Below are 19759 nucleotides of genomic sequence, written 5' to 3' on the forward strand. Positions count from 1 at the left end.
TATATATATATATTTTTTTTTTTTTTTTTTTTTTTTTGGTTGCCTGCCACGGTATCCAGGGCTTTGCCCTGACTAATCCGTTGGTCGACCCGGGTCGCACACCTGGCTGTGGTGGGTGAGTCTCCCAACAAGGATAGCTGCATACGCCAGGTTTCGAACCCGAGACCTGCTTAAGCGGAACCAAGCTGCTTACCACTTGGCCCAACCCCAGTTGGTCCATTACTATATATGATGAGCAAAAAATTCCACCATTTAGAATCCAAAATAACAACTTTCAAATTTTAATAGAATAAAACATTTTTGTTATCACCATAGTTATAAGAAAAATAAGCCCAACTGAAATCTTTTTATATCTTATACCTTTTATTTGTCAAGTACATAAATTGGAAAAACGGTGCCTAGTTTTGGAGCCCCTTTTAGGTGTCAAATTATGAATAACTTATCTTTCTCATGCCTGATCCTTCGATTTATCAGATGCATTACATCTAATCTCTTTTATTTGTCCAGTATTTTTTTGGCTAGTTTGTATTTGTCAAGTATTCAAATTAGAAAAGGTACACCTAATATTGGGTCTATTTTTAGATGGTAAATTAATTAGCCTTTTACCATCCAAATTTTGGTTAATGTTGTTAGCAAAATTTAAACTATTTTCCTTCACATATCTACGCAAATCAACCTAATTATAAGAGTTGTATAGTCATTTTGCCATTAATGCTGCAATCATTGGGTTTCGAATGACTAATAAAGGAGCTAAGTGAAATTTCTCGAATGAGGATAGTGAAACTGATGGACCCAAATAAATAAACACACATAAATTTACAAGAATAATAAAAAAAATGATATAGAGGTAAAGGAATTTTTTCAACTATTCGAAAAGCTGCGGCTATTGATGGTACAAGAAAGGACAACATGCAAAACGAATAAACCCAATGACTCGGAGGCTACAATTCTACTTTTGTACCCTATGGATTTGCACATGTATTAGTACTAGGAGGAGATCACCGTGCTGTCACGCGGTGTGGAGTTAATGCCCAAGATTTCTTTGTGCCCAGCATTGTTTAGCAACGATGTCAGTTGTACGCGAAAATAAATTGTACAATGTTTGAGTAAGATTGTGTATTTTCTATTTCGAGAACTTGGAAGTAAGGGGTAATAGTAGTTAGTACAACAATTAAGATGATCTTCCTAAATGCTTATCAAATGTCATGAATTAAGAAACATATTATAGAATATAAATTACATTCATAAGTACACAATCCGATTTGCTAAACACATAAAAAGAAGAAAAAAAATTAAATGTCCAGATCGGAACTAAATCAGCTTCTAAGACTCTAACATTTGCATTCTCGATCACTCAAATCTTAGAGTATGTTAGAAATTAATAGCCTCCTGTACATATCTTTTCCAGAACAAAGTATCAGTATGACAATCTTGTTAACATCATAGGCAGCACACCATTATTCATTGAGCAATGCTCTGGTACAGTGGCGTATCCAACATTTCCTCTAGTGCAGAAGCCTAGTGACAATATCAAATTCTTTTTTTGAGATAATCCACAATCAAAATACCAACATTAATAACAATAAAACACCCACACAAAGCATTAATCTAATACTCAAAGAAAAAAATACAAAATATAAACATAGCCAACTCCACTTACAAAGTTTTCTAAACAGACTTTTTGAAGGTAATCCTCTTTCTTTGATGGATTGTCTTAAGAAAGTCTGACAAAAATATATTTCCAGATTATCAAAATAGAACAAATAAATCAATAAAAGTAGGGATAAACATATAAAAGAAGTATAAAAAAAAATTAAAGGTCAAGTAAAAGGAAAAGAAATAACCAAAAAGGAAAAGTAATTTCTTAGAATCCCCTCTACAATTTTTTCCCAAAAACTCTCTCTTCAAAGCTAAATTTTGAAGGAGATTGTAGAGTATCTTAGACAAAAGATCAGATTTTAAATACAACAAGAATTCAAAAACTTAACCACCATTTAACAATTTACAATCAACTTAAATCATGTATATGCAGGAACAAAAAGACACTAAGAAGAAAAAGAAAGGAGAATAAAAATTTACAGTGCTTTTCGTTAGTATATCCAGTTGAAGAACTGTGTCTAGTTTACACCATACTGCAAAGCTAGAGCTAATAACTTGAATAGCATCCATGTTTGTCAATTTCTAGAAGCACAACCATTTGCCAAATTGTAATCATGCTTGTTAGTCCAAATAGGATAGAAACCAACCATCTTATAACTACAACACGGACTCTTATAATCCCATCAACAAATGTAGAACTATAATACAGACAGGGGGAAAAAGAAGCATTTACAAAGAATAAGAAAAAAAGGAATTTAAAGTCTTCTCTGGGTTTTTATCCCTAGGTGCTATTAGCTACATCATTCCTTCTTTCCCAAAGAGGTAAATAAAAATCATGGTCATTAACTATGTAATTTACTGATCAGCCACCGAGTATTCAACCTTATTCAGTGAATAAACCTTCTTATTGTAGTACAATGGCCTATTGCATAAATCAATTACGGTGCAAGGATCCTTACACAAATCATAGTGGGTAATGAGCAACCAAAGAAAAACCTAAATGTCTTTCATCCATAGGATCATAGCTGTTACAATGTGTGTAGGTCTCACAAATCTTCCATTGATCATAGCCTGAAATGCTGCAACAATAAAATTATACAAGTAAGCACGTCAATTTGTCAAAGTGCTGAGGACCCATTACTAAGTTTGAAAAAACAAAAAGCTTCAAACCATACTCGCTATTTGAGAGGTTACAAAAGAGTTATAAAATATAAAAAACAAAAGCATCAAAAAGCTCTAACATATAGCAAAGTTATAGTCTGCTTTGCAATACAACGGCATACTAAATAAAACGCACCATTCCTAATTAGCAGTAATTTCTACAGTCACCTAAAAGCAAAACAGGTGTCAGAAATGATGCCACTGGTGGTCTTTATGTGACGACCCCACCTCCCCCTAAGGCGAACCAGAGGGTTCGGCGGGCCGCCTGCCCAGCTCTCGCCGGGACTCACTCACTCACTACAGTCCTCCAATGAAGTATAAGCTAAATCTCAAATATTACATTCAATTCTCCAAGAATTACATATCACAAGTACCAGAAAGTAAAACCTAGAAAAACTGATAACTACAACTACCACGCCAACTATGTACATCTTACTCGTCAACTTTTAACAAATACAAATTCAAGTATTCTATAGCTCAAAATCTAACCACCTTCCCGAGCGATCCCCCTGCTAAGGAAAACAAATGGAACGGGGTAAGCTATATGCTTAGTAAGTAAACAAGGGCGAAAGCATAAATTTCACGTACAACAATTACACAGTAAGAGTAAAGCAAAAGCAAAAAAGTAACATCACATAATAAGGATACGGGTGGCTCCAAAGCCAGATCGTTTGCCATGTGTGACCTCCTGCCGACACTCCGTCGACCTCAAATAATGGTCCGTAGAACTTCACTTGTACACCCACCGTACACCTTATCACCCTCTCTGGCCAGGCACCTCACAAACTTGCTCGAGCGAACGAAATCACAAACTTGAGCTTGGTTCACAAGCTCGGGTCACAAACTTGGTCCACATTCTCGGTGAACCGGATTCACAAACTTGGTGACCTCAGACTAAGTTGGACTGGCTTCGACCAAGTCCTGACCGGCTCGAATAGTCCATCTAGGTCGGAAGATCAACCCCAAACTCACAAATTTCACAAAATTATTCAAAAGTCACCTCGAGCCACAAGCTCAAGGGTTTTAGTTTCAAAATTTCTCATATACACAAGCCATGTACAAATATGTGCGTAAGTTAGGGTTTAGGTCGAGTGCGATAAAGTACACCCTCGCCTAGGTACCCTCTTCATACATATCGAAACATATAAGCAACTAACACACAAGAGCGGCCTGAATACTTACTCAAAATACCAAAAGTAGTACTAAAGCAAAATCGCTTCGCGCGTGTTCGCTAGTAGTGGGCCCCACCGCCTCCGCCTAGCTCACCACTGTCTGAAATAGAAGATTTTACCACATTATATCACAAACGGCTACTAACAGATCCAAAACAAGCAAAACGGCAAAAATCGGCACACGCGCTCGCGCGGAACGGCAAACGGAAACGGCCAAATCGGCCATCTCAAACCGTTTTGATCAAAGGTTAGGCTAGGAATATCGGATCAAGGTGAACGAGACACCGTTTCGAAGCTATGAGGAAGGCCTACGATTCTCATGAAGACACCTTAAACTAGATCCGAATCAACACAAGTCGAAATCATGGAAAACTGTACCAGAAGTTTGCACTTTGAATGACAGACAGGGTCTGTTTACTGGACCATAACTTCTAGCTCACAAGTCCAAATCAGGAAATTCCAAAGGCATTAGAAAGCTGAGACATAAGGCTAAAACTTTGATGTTTTGGCCAAGAGCTGAATCCACTCAGAACAGAACGAAAATTGAGTGCCAAAGTACCCGTCAGAACTGTCCAGATACAAGGCAGTTCTGACGATCAATCTTGTTTTGGTCATAACGGAAGCTACGGAACTCGGATTTCGACGCACTTTATACCGTTTCGAAGCTGAGATCAAGATCTACATTTCTTACGAAGGAGTTGACACCCAGATCGTACGGGATCAAAACGGAAAACCCACGGTCAGAAGCTGAAATTCAAAACGTACACAAACTAATGTCTAAAACAGGCCTGAGTGTTCTGTCTATAACTCAGAATACGCTAATCCGTTTGACCTGAAATTTTACAGAAATATTCAGGACTTAAGGGGCTACAATGTTGAAGAAGGAAACTTTGTCCAGTTTTGAAGGTAACAAGGTCAAAAATGCAAGACACTATACCAGAATCGCAAAACAGGTTCACAAACCGTATTCTAGTACAAACATCATAACTCAGCCTACACAAGGCCAAATACAGAAATTCCAAAGCCATCCGAAAGCTTAAAAACAGGGGTAAATTTCATCAGAAGACCTCAACACCCAAATCCAAAACAATTCCAGGCAAAACAACCCATTTCAGACGCAGTTCTAACATCCTGATGAACCCAGAACAGCAATAGTAATTTCGGCTTATCTCATTCTACACTACTCCGATTGACCTGAAATTTTACAGGCACCTTTAAAACATCAATACCTAAAACTTTTATGTTTTAAGCCAAGGCCAATTCGGCTTCTAGCATGGTGCAACAAAAACGGACAGAAAGGGGAAAAATTTTCCAGAAACCTGGAATCTTTTGGTTTCAATCATAGTTTTCTTAATTTCTTGCTACACTTGCTACCAAAACCCCCTATATAACTTTGGATACAACATATATCAATCGTACATCAAGTATAGGCAGAAATTAATCAAACCCTAACTTACCTATCTCATCCAAAATCATCACATCAACTTGCATAACTTGTAATCAAACCCAAAACATGAACTATTTAACATCTTAAACAAGAATAAAAGGATCAAAGCCATAGATCAGATTTTATACCTCAAAAAGAAGGCTTGCAAGAGTGATCCTCCACTATTTCTTGAAATTTTTGGTTCCCTTAGCTTCCCAAGCTTCCAAACTTACGATCAATCGGTTTAGAATTCGATTTTAGCACTTGGTTGGTGTAAATCAAGAAGAAAATGGTGCAACTCTTGCTCTCCCTTTCTCTCTCTCCTTACTCAGCCAAGATGCAGAAAATAATGAAGGAGATTAAGCTAAGTTTGTCTTATAAGAAGGTAGAAAGATAAGAATTAATTCTAACCACAAGTTTGGCCAACACTTGGCTTAACCTCAACCACAAAAATTTTCTCTTTCCTTCCTTGCATTTGAGCCACAAATTTCGGTCAAGCTTAGCTGTAAATTAGGAGATATTTTACTCAAATATCAGTAGACTTGTATGGGAAGAAAGTGGTGGTCAGGTGGTGCGTTCAATCGGTAGTGCGCGGGACCCTCCGGTTCGCGCTGTTTTTCTTAAAAACACACGTACTAGGGTTTTTACTTCCTATTCACTAACCTTGTATCATTGCTTCTAATCACATAGTATTTCTCACTTAAAAGTCATTTTTAATCACCACATTTGATCCTTGCTCCATACCGAAATTTCATCCGGCGAAAAATCGCGAAAACCCTAATTTGCTCCAATCTTGAAAACGAAGAGTGAAACCCTACTTTCTAGGTTTATTTACACTTATTGTGGAGTACTTGAGTAGGAGGATCATATTAAATAAATAATTTCCAAATAAAAGGAATTTTAAGAAAAGTGTGATGAATTTTTCAATTCCATAAAATAAAATTAGGGTTTTGAGTCAAATATGAGGGATTTAAACATAGTCACAAGTAAACTAGGGTTTTTGATTAAAATTTTAGGGTTTCTAGTCTTTTAAAACAAAATAAGATTTTAAATCAAACACAAAGAAATAACTTTAGTATCTTCCCTGAAACAAAATAATGTTTTAAAATAAAATGAACTAAAGAAACCGTAAAACAATAGCATCTTAAAAGTTGGGGTGTCACACTTTAAAAAAATTGATGCAATGAATTTGATCATTAGCTTGGGAAGAAAAGCAAATAATAGCAAGGAACTTAGCGATACTTCAAAGATATTAATTCCACTTGAGCCATTGCTGCACCAAAAGTGGCTATCCAACCTCCGATTATATCAAATTAATGATTTGAGCCACTTATTATATAAACCCCAACCCAACAATTATACAAGGATCAAGGAATTAATCTTAATAAATGGCTATTTCAAGTTTTACAATACAAATTGCCTTTTTACAAGTTGAGTTGACCATACACTTGCATGAAGATACCGACAGGAGGAGGAAAAAACAGATCAGTTTTGAAGAGTGTTCAAAGCGGAAAAAAAAGTGTTTAAATTAGATGAAAAATCAAATTTACAGATTTTCTACAATCGTGACTATTTTCCCTTGATCACATGAAGAAGATAGGGATATGAAGATCTAAACGGAAAAGAAATTGGCTAAATTACTAAGCACAATGACAAGCCTTAACATGGAAAGAATTTGTGCATTATCCCATAGATAAGAACTCTACAAGAAACAATCATAAATGTCTATTCAACCAAAACACCAAAAATTTACTTTTTTCAATTACCACTTCTATATAATCTATGCAATAAATTACCATGCAAGCACCATTTTACTTTCTGTTTTATCTGTTTCTCTAGGCCACAAACTCAAACATGACAAACAAAAAGGAAGCTAGACCATATACTTAATTACATGACAAATACTTTAAAAAGCAAATTTTTACTGAATAGAAGTATTCTCCGCATATTAGTATGAAAAAAGGATCTAAAAAATACTGAAATTCCTAAAAAAAGACCTATAAAAAATCAAAGATATCAGGCTGCCAAAGAGAAACTCTCAGTCATTTCCATGGTTCCTCTTGCAACAACAACAAAAGTAAAGTATACCAGAGTTATTTATGAACAAAATATGCCCTATCTTTAATGATTTAAGGTAAGAAAACCTTATATAGAGGATGAAGTCTAATTGAGCAAGAAATATGTCAGCACAACTTGTTGGATCGCAACATACTGTAACAAAATATCCTAATTATCAAATAAAGTAATAACCAAGTCATTGTGTAAACCATCAAAATTTGGTGTCACTTATGTACCTCCAATTTTTGTTCCATACTTACACAAGGTGTGGCCGTCCAACCTTGAATTTTGTTATTTGCAGTCCAATTTTAGTTCTTCCACTTCTAGATTTCAAGTGGAAGCCACAATAGCATGTTATAAGTCTCTCTAGTTGCAGTGCCAGCTCTATGGCTTCATCCACTCCTCAGATTTACAATTTCAATTTCAATTACTCCTACCTTCTTCAGAGTAAACCATCAAAAGCAATTCTTTTACCAAAAAGTCAAGAATAAATTCTAGTACAAAAAACTATGAAAGAGAAATAGAATTCAAACTACCATAACATAAAGTCCCTACAATTTTTTTAATCTACGGATCCGACAACTACTCTGGTCAACCTAGCACAAATTTCCTTGCATAATTACTTAGCAAAATATTAAAGCCTTACCTTTGAAATATATGCCAATTGGCAAAAATGCCAACTCTTTATACCTGCAATCACACCAAGAAGAAAGTGAGTTTTAGAAAAGAAAAAGGAAACCATAAAAAAAACAAAACACACACACACACACACATACATGGTGGGTAAAGGTTAATGTTTCCAGTAAAACATCTGGAACCATGGAAGAATGTCGAAACCTCCATCAAAATCATCATCAGTTCATCTTCAATCTCCATCATCCTTTCCCACCTAACAAAAGGAAAAAAATGGACAAAAAAGTAGCCATCACTCTGAGTCCAGATTAAAATGATGAAAATATTTATTGATGAAACATGCAAGGTGAATCCTTAAAGAACGAAAAAAATGAATCATATCAGAAAATTAACTATAATGGAGATTCAGTGATTACAAAGCCAAAAAAAATGAAGTTTTCTTAATAGCAAAAAATCTGATAGCATAACAAATAGAGACGCGGAGGAGAGGAGAAAATGACTTGTTGCTTTTTATCATGGAAAAAAAAAAGAACAGGAAAAAAAGGCTGAAAAACAGAAGAAATTAACCATTATCACTCAAGAGAGGAAAGAGGGAAAAGGGAGATGGAGGAAAAAGAGAAAAATGAGAGGAGAAACCAAGAAAGGAGAAGATTACCGGCACCTTTTGCCTTGAGCCCCTCACCAAATCCCATCACCTTCTTATCAAATCCCATCAAGATCTGGACCCACACGTACAAAGAAAGCTACAGATTGAGGAAGGACCTAAGGGTTACTGAACACAAAGATAACAGCCATGTTTTTTAAGCAAAAGCACGTGCAATGCTCATGACCAGACCACCATTCATCCAATAGCAGAGTGACACGTCAGCAAAATGGCCAATGTTTTGGCACACCACCACTTAGCACATATTTGTTAAAGAAGGGCAATATTGTAAAATAATGCCAACCCACATTGAGCCACCCAACATTTGTCATCAATCAAACCATCACCAACCGTCATTAGCTTACTCAGCTGGTCATCTGCTGACCAAAGAAACGGTGCTTGTTGGAAACAAATTCAATCAAAACCAAAGGTCCTCATTCTCGAACAACAACAACAAAAAATCACACACTTCTTTTCCCACCGAAAGCACGCGACTCCCACGTGAATGACGACCACCCTTCAGCCAATAAAACACAGCCACATTAGCACAACAACCACCATTCTTAACAATCCCATTCGTACTTTTACTATATAGGTAGATAACCGATATGGGATTTTATCCCATGTGACCACCCTTACATCCTAACAATGAAACCAACACTACTAGCCAATAAACTAATACCACATGGCTAACTAAACTAACCAATTAATACTTGCTTGGTTTAATTTCCTCCCTTAAACCAAGCTGCTCTAATTTAGACATGCCCAACATCTTCTTCAACCTGATAAAAATTTTCGTCTTCAATGCTTTGGTGAAAATATCAGCCACTTGCTTTTCAGTTCTGTAATAATCAACTTCAATCTCCCTTTCTCGAACCAACTCACGTATGAAGTGATATTTGATATCAATATGCTTACTACACCCATGGAGTACTGGATTCTTGGACAACTCAACTGCTGACTTACTATCACAATAAATCTTCGTAGGATCAACCTGTTGGTGTTGTAGAAGACCAAGCATGGGACACAATCACAAAGCTTGAGTAGCACTGTCAGCTGCTGCAATATACTCCTCCTCCGCTATAGACAATGCAATCACATGCTGCTTCTTCGAACTCCAGGAAAATATGCCAAAACCAATAAAAAAATACATACCCTGAAGTACTCTTCCTCTTTACTAGATCACCTGCCCAATCATTATTTGTGTGTGTAACCAAATAATTTAACTGGACCATTTCTTAAATAAAAAATGCCATCACAAGCATCTCCAATATACCTCAAAATCCACTTAGTTGCTTGTAAATGTGACTGATGTGGATTTTCTACGAACCTGCTAATCAAACCAACAATAAAATTGATATCTGGCCTTGTAGATGTTAGACACCTCAAACCTCCTACCAAACTTTTAAAGTAGGTAGGATTTACATATCCACTAGCACCCTCCTTGGTCAACCTCAATTTTTCTTCAACTGGCATCATAATCGGTATTACTATATCTGTGAGGCCCCGAAATGTTACTTGTCTTTATAGCTCGTATTTGAACTTAATTACCCTAAATTCTTGATTACTTTAATGGCTGAATCATGATTTTTCTCTTATTGTATTATTTAACTTGGTGTATGTTTAATTTAGTGCATGTTAAGTTTTGTAGTATATGATATTAGTGTGACTAACTAGTGAGATGTATGCAATAAATTTGGAGGATTAAAAGGAGTTTTGTGCAAAAAGAATTATACGACAAGAGGTGTTAAGAATTAATTGGAGAAGCACTAGATATTATAGTGATTAGAGATCCTTAGAGAGACAAAGAGATAGGTATTAATCTTGCTTCGCCACTTGTCTATCATCCATGAAGTCATGACGAAGACTTTGAACAAGAGAAATCTTGTAATTATCTTCCAAATTAACACCAAAAATCCCTTTATTTTCTTCCTTGCTTGGCCGAAATTAGAGAGAGGAAAGGGAGAGAAAACCTTTCCTTTTCTAGCCTTGATTTCTTCCTCAATCCGTGAGAAATCCAGAGATCAACCCTAATCTATTCCGATAGATCTTGAGTGAAGTTTGGAGGGAAGCTTTGGTGGAGTTTTTGGGGAAATAAAGCTCTTGTCTTGCACCTTATTTAAGGGTTTTAAGGTATTATACTAAGAAACTCCCCTTTTTCTTCTCATTTTGCAATTTACTTGACCTATGACTTGATTATGGGGGATTTCATGGAAGATTTCACAGTTTTATTAAGTTTATTGAATTTTCCAGCCATGATATGTATTTTCCAGCCTTGAGATGAATTTTCAGCTTTAATAGGAGATGTTCAAGCTTTGGTATGCAGTTTCTAGCTTTGATATGAGAATTTCCTGCTTTGGTTTGAAATTCCAGCTTTGAGGTGCAAATTTTCAGCTTTGATGAAGTTTAGTTAGAGCTTTACATATGTGTAAAGTTGATAGTTTTCTTTGCCTAGAATATAGACTATATACCCTATAATATGTGATCTTGATTATTAGTTGTTTTGCCATGAAAATAGGGTTGAAATCGGAGGGTTAGCTTGAGGAAATTGGTTGGACAAGTTGGTAAACTTTGGCTTGGTTGGTTGTTTAAGAGAGGGAGAGATATTTTGACTTTCTTTGGCACATCTTGCTATCCTTGTCCGAGTCACTTGCCAAAACCATGATCCATACATGTATGTTAGAGTGGAGCGACAATAAAGAAGTGCAAAAGGAAGGAAATGCTTGTCACGTTCATAGCTTTGTTTTCCTTATTGAGCTACAATAAGTGCAGTCCATAGCTTAGTTTCAAGCTTTATATTTGTGTGATTATGATAGCTTTCCTTGTCAAGAACATATGCCATATGTCTCATGTTATGGTAGCCATAATTTTTTGTGTTTTTGTCATGAAGGTGAGGGTGAAACTTGGAAGTTTGGATGGAGGAATTGGGGGTTAAGTGTTACTAAGTTGTGCTTGGTTGGCCGGATGAGAGTGAGCTAGAATGTTAGCTTTATTGCTGGAATTTGTATGATGATTTTGACATACTTTTGTCTAAGATACTTGCTAAGACTTTGATTTTAACATGTTAGCGGGTGTTGAGCCAAAACAAGAGGTTTAAGCAAAAGGAAATGAGTTTTCTCCAAATCATTTTCTAGTCGTACATTTCCAACTTTGCACTTCGAAAGTCTTGTCCCGTTTTCTTCACAAGTCTTTGCTATAATTGACATGTTCTTGCACTGTATCATGCTTGCAATATTGACCGATCATGCATGAAGTTTCTCCCCTGGATTTGAACAAGAAAACTGTGCACTTTTAAAGCAATATGGGGGTTAAACCTGCAAATTGCTTTATTGACTAAGTGAAGTTTCAAAATTCATAGTTTGCATTTATATTGGCATGAAGTGGCTAGACTCTTAATGTATGACATGATCACAGGACTTGGGAGTGATCACGAGAGAGAACCAGGGTTTGAAGTAAAAAGATTGTGATCAATTGGTAAGTGTTCCAACTGCATGTTTCATATTACTTGATCAAATGTGACTTGTTGCTAGAAATTTCTAGGGATTCTGAATTGTTATTTTATAGGTGAGTGTGTACTTTATCGCACTCGACCTAACTTGACTGGGTTCTAGCTATCTTATTTATAAATGAACAGATATACATGTACAAGTAACTTGATTTACATGTGACTTGAGACTTGACTTGAAATACTTGACCTTGAAATACTTGTAATGCTTGAAATACTTAACATGCTAAACTTACTCGACTTGATTTTGGTTAGGTGAATGTGTACTTATTTGTACTCGACCTTTGGAAAGTTGAATTATATAATCCTGCATGCAGATTTGAATGTACATGTGTATGAATGTAGGCTGGCAGTATATCTTCTTGCAGTGGCCGAATTGGGCTCTTTACTGGCATCCTTATCTGAGACGTCGGATAAGCTGAACAGTCTTGAGTTACTCATACGTATACATGAATGTAAGCCCTTCGTTAGAACTCTTACTTGAGACTAGCCTTAGAGCGGTCGAGTAAGCTGTACAGTCTTGGGTAAAGAAAGAATTTCTTAACCTATTTACTCGTGACATGCTTGAATATCGGAGTGTTAGGTGATAGCCAACGTCTCTAATAATGAAATGCTTGAGCATTGGCTGACAGCCAATAACTCCACTCGTGAACACTTGAATACTTGGGGCTTCAAATCCAGATCATGAATATTTAAATATTTAGGGCTTTAAACCCAATCCCATGGCTAGTTGGTCGAATCGAACCGGTAAGGGGTTGGTCGAGAAGATTGACGAACCATAGGTACTTGATTGGTGTGCAGGTTTGGTACAGGGGGATGATCATAGAAATGGGACTAGAGACAAGTGGTGGTATACAGACATTATAATTGGTTGACGGAGTGTCAACGGAAACTGAACAAACTGCTATGGAACCTGCTCCTGAGAGCAGACTATATCTTTTGATATGAATGTGTTCTTTACTGTACATTATTGCATGATTTATCTGGTTACCTGCTTTACTATATATTATGTCATGATCTATTTGGGTATGACTTGTTTCTTGATGTCCTGTGAATTGTATCATCCCTACTAGTTTACTTGCATATTTTTTTGGAACTTCACCAGGCAAAAACTCATTCCATTAGGTTGTTTTCCTTACAGGGGCGAGAACGTGAGAATGAGAGTTGGAGAAGACGGAATCTTTGTCTAAATTTTGTTAGTTGCTCGCGTGAGCACTTCTTAACTCCATATCGGATTCGCTTGGTTTTACTTTGTATGCTTGGAACCCTGGCAATATTTAGGGATTATTTGGGCATTTGATGTCCTCGATTGTATACATCTAAGGTTGGAACTGCTATTGCTCTTACTGTTAATGTTATTATTTTGTAAATTTTGTGGTGCATGAGTGAGTTCTAGCAAGAGTTGGACAGGTGGTTCGCCAAACCCTTAGGTAAGCCCTAGGGAATGTAGGGTCATCACAAGTGGTATCAGAGCCGCCTCGCGTGGTCTCTACGCAGGGTGAGTTTGGGTCAAATGATGTTATGGTTCCGATAACGTGAATGAGTGTAAAGGACTAAGTGCTCTTCTTGAACGTAAGCTGTGAATCATGAATCATGAATACTTGGGAAAGATAGATATGTACGTCAGGTAGGAATCTCAAATGTATGTGATTTACTCTTGGGACCGGCCGACTCGAGTTGTGAATTATGTTATTTTGGATTCTAATACCCGAATAGCAAAAATGGGAGAGCACTAGGATGAGGGTCAATATCTCGATTACACTTGAGGTAAGTTTTGATAGCAAAGGTCAAGGCACGGAAGATTCTAGTATTGGATCTGAAATTGAACCGATCGAGAAGAGTAGATCGTTAAATGTGTGACTAGGGTTTTTATAGATGATGGCTAGATTTGACATTTGATGGTTGTCGTGAAGGTTTAAGGTTCTAGTATTGTATACCTGTGTAATTTTTTCGATGAATGTGTGGCCTTGTTTCGTGATTACTTGCTTTTGATGCTGTTTGATTGTAACTATATATGTATTTCTCTTGTGATAGGTTTTGGCCCTGATTGATTATATCCTCCCTTAATTCCTATTTTTCTAATTGGTCTTGATTTCTATCCTTCTGGGGTTGAGAGGTTTGGATTATGTATGAAGATTTTGAGAAAAATTATTTAGGTTCCATACTTTTAATGACATTAGACTAATCCCCCTGATCTTCTTGAGGTTTTTCTTAAGGAAAAAAGTCATAGAGGAAAAGACACTATGGCGGTAAGTGGCTGTAGTATCTTGTGGGCATGGCTTTTGACGATCGGTGTAAAGTGGAGAGTAAGTTAGGGTGTGGCACTTTGAAATCAAGCGAATAGGAGTAATGTCTAAGCGAGAAGGGTAACCATTTCGTACCGTACCAAGACTAGGAATAATGTCATAATATCTCGAGGTCCTTACTTGTGTGAGATTTTTCCATTTAGTTAATTTGAGAAATTAAGCTTCGTTGTTCATGGATGGCTTGGACTCGAACGAACTTACGAGGCATATGATTTTGTGATTAGTTACTCATTAGATACTTTGATTTGTCTGACAAGCTAACATGTGAGATTAAGCGAATTGGTGATATGACGCATTGGAAAAAAATACTTGAGAAAATAGAGATTCTTTGGAAGGAAGTATAGGTCCAGAAGAAAGTGGACGAACACTGGAAGGACGATAGAACCAAGAGTGATACCGAATGGAAACGCAAAGAGCATAGTGAAAATGAACTCGCTATGAATGATAGAGGAAGGAAAGAAAGAACAAAAATATTTTGTAGCTGCTAAGAGTGGACACTGTGACAAACCTCATACTGGAATGTATGAGTTGAAAACTGGTGCAAGTTTTAGATGCGGCAAACTTGAAATCAAGTGAGAAACTACCCAAAATAAATGAATTAAACTATAGGGAAACTGTTGTCTTAGTCGAAGTTAGCCCTTCATAATTTTTTATCTCGAAGAGTTGTATATGTTGGACTATGAGTAGCGAAAGTTTTATGTAGTAAGTTGGATTCCAATTATAAATCTTGAACTTGAAGTCTGATATTTGCATTAGTGATATTAAATGTCTGTGGTTGGGCGGCATTGAATTCCTATTCATGAGTCACTTGCTGCAATTTAATTTTGGATTTAAGCAAGGATCCTTCATTTATGATTAGTAAGGAAGGAATTTCGATTAGAGAGGGTGATACGTGTCTAATGATACAATTGTAGAGATGATAGGGGATTTATATTGTAAACGATTTGTCAATGTATAGGAGATGTTCAAGCTTTGGTATGCAATTTCTAGCCTTGATATGAGAATTTCTAGCTTTGAGGTGCAAATTTCCAATTTTGATGTAGTTTAGTTAGAATTTTATATATATGTAAAGTTGATAGCTTTCTTTGCCTAGAACGTATGTGATCTTGATTATTAGTGATTTTGCCATGAAAATAGGGTTGAAATTGGTCAACTTGAGGAATTTTGTTGGACAAGTTGGTGAACTTTGGCTTGATTGGTTGTTTAAGAGAGAGAGACCTATTTTGACTTATTCTTGCACATCTTGCTACCCTTATCTGAATCACTTGCCAAAACCATGATCCGTACATGTATGTTAGAGTGGAGCTATAATAAAGAAGTGAAAAAGGAAGGAAATGCTTGTCACGTTCATAGATTTGTTTTCCTTATTGAGCTACAATAAGTGCAATCCATAACTTAGTTTCAAACTTTATATATATATGTGATTACGATAGCTTTCTTTGTCAAGAACATATGCCATATGTCTCATGTTATGGTAGTCATAATTTCTTGTGTTTTTGTCATGAAGGTGAGGGTGAAACTTGGAAGTTTAGATGGAGGAATTGGGGGTTAAGTGTTACTAAGTTGTGCTTGGTTGGTCAGATAAGCATGAGCTAGAATGTTAGCTTTATTGTTAGAATTTGTATGATGATTTTGACATACTTTTGTCTAAGATATTTGCCAAGACTTTGATTTTAACATATGAGTGGATGTTGACTCAAAACAAGAGGTTTAAGCAAAAGGAAATGAGTTTTCTCCAAATTATATTCTAGTCGTACATTTCCAACTTTGCACTTCGAAAGTCTTGTCCCATTTTCTTCACAAGTCTTTGCTATAATCGACATGTTCTTGCACCGTATCATGCTTGCAATATTGACCGATCATGCATGAAGTTTCTCCCTTGGATTTGAACAAGAAAATTGTGCACTTTTAAAGCTGTATGGGGGTTAAACTTGCAAATTGCTTTATTGGATAAGTAAAGCTTTGAAATTCATAATTTGCATTTATATTGGTATGAAATGGCTAGACTCTTGATGTATGACATGGCCACAGGACTCGGGAGTGACCAAGAGAAAGAATGAGGGTTTTAAGTAAAAAAATTGTAATTAATTGGTGAGTGTTCCAACTGCATGTTCCATATTACTTGATCAAATGTGACTTATTGCTAGAAATTTATAGGGATTCTGAATTGTTATTTTATAGGTGAGTGTGTACTTTTTCACACTCGACCTAACTTGACGGGGCTCTAGCTATCTTGTTTATAAGTGAACGGATATACATGTATAAGTAACTTAATATACCAGAGCAAGTAGCAAGATATATGTACTTTATCGCATATACCACGTGTGGACCAGAGCATAAGCAACATACAGGTTTGGGGCACGTGGTAAATGTGTCGTAATTGTTTCCTTCTCCCCCTGCTAAAGTACACACTTTCAAGACAAGTGAATTAAACCAAAAGAAAATATAAATTAACTTATTCAAAAATAAGGGAAAATATATGAAAAATATAAAATAATTTTCGAGTCCTCACACTCTCTCCCCCTTAAAAGAATTTTGATCTCGAAATTCATACTTTTACTCATAAATAACTCAGGGTATTTCTCTTGCATATCTGTTTCTAACTTCCAAGTTGCTTCTTCTATTTCATGATATTTCCATAGAACCTTAACCAACAGAATTTGCTTATTCCTCAAGTTTTTCACCTTCCGATCTAGAAGTCGAATAGGTCGCTCTTCATAGGTTAGAAACTTATCAAGCTCAATATCCTCTGGCTGCAATAAATGAGTCAGATTTGCATGATATTTGTTAAGTAAGGACACGTGAAAAATATCGTTAATTCGGGACAAACTTGTTGGCAACTCCAATCCATACGCCATTTTTCCTACCCGTTGGAGAATGGTGAAATGCCCTATATATCTCGATTTTAAGTTCTTTTTGTTTCTTACCTTGATACTTCCTTTTAAAGGAGTAACCTTAAGAAATACTTTGTCCCCAATTTCAAATTTCAAATCCTTTCTCTGCTGGTCGGCATTTGTCGACTTTGGGCTGTTTAAAATCTCTGACGAATTAGCTTTACCTTGTCGTATGCTTCCTCAATCCATAATATTGCTGCCAGATCCAAAAAAAAAATTTTCTCTTCTACTTCATCCAAGTAAATTGGTGTACGGCACTTTCGTCCATAAAGCGCTTCGTATAGTGCCATCTAAATAGAAGCGTGATAGCTATTATTATAAGCAAACTCAACCAATGTCATGTTTTGGCCCCAATTCCTTCAAAATTCACGATACATGATCTTAACATATCTTCAAGAGTTTGAATGGTTCTCTCCAACTATCCATCGATTTGAGGATGATAGGCTATACTAAAATTCAGCTTAGTCCCTAAAGTCTCTTGTAACTTTTGTCAGAATCGAAATACAAATCGAAAATCTCTATCGGACACTATGCTCACTGGTACCCCATGCAATCTCACAATTCACCCACTTAGAGTTTGGCAAGTTTCTCCAAAAAGTACTTCATATTAACTGGCAAGAAACGTGCCGACTTAGTCAATCGGTCCACTATCATCCAAACCGCATCATGACCTTCGTGAGTTCACAGCAAACCTAACATGAAATCCATCATAATGTGATCCTACTTCCACTTAAGTATTTTCCTAGGCTGCAACAATCCTGACGGTTTTTGATACTCGACTTTTATTTGTTGACAAGTAAGACATGTTTGGACAAATTGGGCAATATCTGATTTCATGTTATCCCACCAATACAGTCCTTTGAGATCTTGGTACATCTTACCACTACCAGAATGCATAGTATACCTAAAACGGTGAGTCTCTTCTAAGATCTCTCTTTTCAATTCTTCATCTCTTGACACCATAATTCGGTTTCGAAACCTTAAGATCAGGACCTAGATTGCAATCAGGTAGTTCCTCTTTTTGTACCTTTTCTAGCCATCTTAGTACTAGTGGTTCTTTGTTTTGAACCTGATTAATACGGTCCAATAATATGGATTTCACCATAACATTTTCAAAGATAACTTTCTGTTACTTGAGGCGAGAATTCCATTCACTAACATCCTCTAATAGGTTCCATTCTTTTATCGTTAAACCTACTAGTTGAGCCTTTTGATTTAGAACATCTGCTACTACATTGGCCTTTTCAAAATAGTAGTTGATGGTACATTCATAATCTTCTAACAACTCCATTCATTGATGCTACCTCAAGATTTATTCTTTTTGAGAGAATAGCTATGTAACACTTTTATGGTCCGTATAAACATCAAAAATCACCCTATTAATAGAGATATATTATTGACAAAAAATGAGTTTGTTGATGAAATCAATAGCCCCTTAATCAGTAGACTATTAGGTACTATAGTTATGATGAAATAATTGTCCAGCATAAACAGGTAAAACATTAAGATTTCTTGCATTCATTACACTTTCTAAGTTTACCTCATCATGAGTTAGTATTGAAACCAAATTGTCCACTAATGTTAATAAATATTGATTTAGTACTTAATAATTCAATAATGTTACGCCCCCACTTCTCCCTAAGGCGAATCCAAGGGTATCGGCGGAACGCCTACCTAACTCTCGCTAGGACTCACTACAAAATCCGAAATATAAATACAAGCATTCACTCTTAAACCATAGACGGAGTCTATTATATCCACCAGTCAAGCTTACATAAGTACAAACCCAATACTTCCATCCAAATTACAATAATAATATCCCAAGTACAATAATCCATCAGGTTCACAAATCAAATTATTCTTATACAAAAAAACGAAAAATCCTACAAAGAAACTAAGTTCCTCGAGTATCGAACTCCGCTTCAAAATCTATTAAGGAAAACAAACTTATGAGGTGAGCAAAGCTCAGTGAGGTCAAGAAAATCATACCAGCAAACAAGTTCATATCAAAGCCAATTTCACAAGACAAGAATGTTAACAACGATTCCATGTGCAAGTTCAAGTACGGAGAATAAATCACACATCGGATAAGGATACGGGAACTCTCAGGAGCTATTTCACAGCTTGATCATGAGTTAAACATTGAGTTGACACTCCGTCAACATAACAAGATTAGTCCGTCGACACCACTTACAACATTCTCCATCCACCATTTCACCCCCTATACCGGGCCCGCTCGTCAAACATGCAAGTTGGTAATACTCGAGTATACCTAGTCGGCGAACGCATTCCAACCAACGAAAACAAGTCAAGACCCAAGGCATGCCAATCCCTCGGTCGAGTCCTTGCCGGCCCGAAGTGA

General features: G+C 36.4%; 1 long non-coding RNA gene across 4 annotated transcripts; it reads right to left on the reverse strand.

Annotated features, from left to right (window-relative positions):
- Nucleotides 1-1247: 1247 nt before the first annotated feature.
- Nucleotides 1248-8841, reverse strand: LOC140010899 (uncharacterized). 4 transcript variants are annotated; one of them, XR_011818097.1, is made up of 7 exons: nt 8705-8841; nt 8193-8305; nt 8063-8106; nt 3943-4032; nt 2559-2678; nt 1661-1724; nt 1248-1518 (listed from the first exon to the last, which is right to left on the reverse strand). It is a non-coding gene; the product is annotated as an uncharacterized lncRNA (long non-coding RNA). The 4 variants fall into 4 exon arrangements; XR_011818100.1 differs by having other exon boundaries at nt 8711-8825; XR_011818098.1 differs by lacking the exon at nt 1661-1724.
- Nucleotides 8842-19759: the final 10918 nt, after the last annotated feature.

Source organism: Coffea arabica, chromosome 7e (assembly GCF_036785885.1).
Source record: "Coffea arabica cultivar ET-39 chromosome 7e, Coffea Arabica ET-39 HiFi, whole genome shotgun sequence".
NCBI lineage: Eukaryota > Viridiplantae > Streptophyta > Magnoliopsida > Gentianales > Rubiaceae > Coffea > Coffea arabica.